This window comes from Pteropus alecto, unplaced genomic scaffold (genome assembly GCF_000325575.1).
Source record: "Pteropus alecto unplaced genomic scaffold, ASM32557v1 scaffold33, whole genome shotgun sequence".
NCBI lineage: Eukaryota > Metazoa > Chordata > Mammalia > Chiroptera > Pteropodidae > Pteropus > Pteropus alecto.
The window spans coordinates 9306856-9308696 of record NW_006435762.1 but is presented as its reverse complement, the minus strand read 5'-3'; the positions used below and the strand labels follow the sequence as shown (position 1 = coordinate 9308696).

General features: G+C 30.1%; 1 pseudogene; it reads right to left on the bottom strand.

Moving 5' to 3' along the window:
• Positions 1 to 1463: 1463 nt before the first annotated feature.
• On the bottom strand, positions 1464 to 1583 carry LOC112479094 (annotated as a pseudogene).
• Between the last annotated feature and the right edge of the window lie 258 nt (positions 1584 to 1841).

Sequence of the window (1841 nt, the reverse complement as noted above, 5' to 3'; positions counted from 1 at the left end):
AAAACAAAAAAATAAAGAAAATCAATAAAACCAAATGTTAATTTTTAGAAAAGATCAAATTGATATACTCCTAAACACGGATGACAAATATCAGATCATACAGACCTTGAAAATATTAACAGGGAAATATAGTGAATACATTTATTTCAATAAATTTTATGACATAGATTAAATGAAAAAATTCATAAAAATTCACAATCTACTAAAGCTAATTCAAGAATTAGATAACTTAAATAGTCTTATTTACATAACCTATTAGATAACCTATTTACAAAGAAAATTCCAAGTGAAATGGCTTCACTGATTGATTCTGCCAAACATTTATATGCTACAAAAAGTCCTCCAGATAATTGAAGAAGGAGGAATACTTCCAAATTTGGAGGCCAATGTTACCCAAAGATATTATAAGAATAAAAAATGACAAGTCGGTATTCCTTGTGAGCATAGATGCAAAAAACCTGAAAAATAAACATCATTCTCTGTGAGCAAAAAGAGGATCCACAAAGAATATCTTAGTAGCTAGAGTGATTTCCCAAACTCAATCTGCTCAAAACTCCCAGATTCAAGAAAGGAATTCAGACATCAAGTTCTACCTGCTACTTTTGTTTCTAATCTTATTTCACCAAACAGATTATAAATACTTTGTAAACACCATGTAATTGGGGATCATATCTTCTACTTAAGTTTTTCCCACTGGCATAGTAATTAGGTATTTAATTAATATTTGTTTAGTAGTTTGATAGACACAAATGTAGAAATCAATTATGTCTAACAGATGAATTAAATATACACTGAGATATTGATACTGATTTCAGTCTAAGACAATTTTCTTGGGGTAGTTAACTCTCTCTATATGCATATACATTTTGATGCAAATTTTTAATTTAAATATATCTTTATGAAGTGTAGAAATTAAAGGTATGTAGCAGAATAAATTTCACAAAGTGAATAAACTCATGATACTGTTCACAGATTAAAAACAGAATATTGCCCAGATCCCAGAAGTTCTCTTTTGTCCCTGTAGAATTGCTAGCCTTTAATAGTAACCATAGGTTAATTTTGTCTTTTATCAGTAAAATCATAACAGATGCACTCTTTTGATTCTAGCTTCTTATGCACTCCATTAGATTTATTCATGTTCTTGTATATAAAGTTTGTTCATTCCCATTACTGAATATATTGTAAAAATAGGCTATTATTTATTTACCTAGTCTACTGTTGTTAGATAGTTGAATAACTTCCAATTTGGAGATACTATCAAAAGTGCCACTATAAACATGCTTGTACATGTCTTTTGGGCTATATACTTATACATTTTTTATAGAGTTTATACCAAAGAGTAGAATGACTGGATCAAGGATATGCATATTCTATTTTTTTTTTTTTTAAGTGAGGCAACCCTTGTTGACCTCACAGATTGCAAGGACCTTGTCAGCTTACAATCCTTTATTTTTTATTTTTTACACCTACAGCATCTAGTCTTCTTAGGTGGTTTCCCATCCAAGTACTAACCAGACCCAACCCTGCTTAGTTTCTGAGATCAGATGGGATTGGGCTTTGTTCAGAGTGGCATGGCCGTAGACAAGGATGTGCACATTCTTAGCTTTAGTAGATATTGCCAAGTAGTTTTACAATTTATAGTTCCACCAGCAAAATATGAGAGTTCCAGTTGCTCTACATCTTCGCCAATACTTGAAATTGTTATTTATGTATTTTATTTTAGCTTTTTTTTTGGTAAGTGTATAATAGTAATTGCTTTGTGATTTAAATTTTCACTTTCCCTATGATTAATGAAATTGAGCACCTTTTCTTATGATTATTGCTCAAATGAATGTTTTATT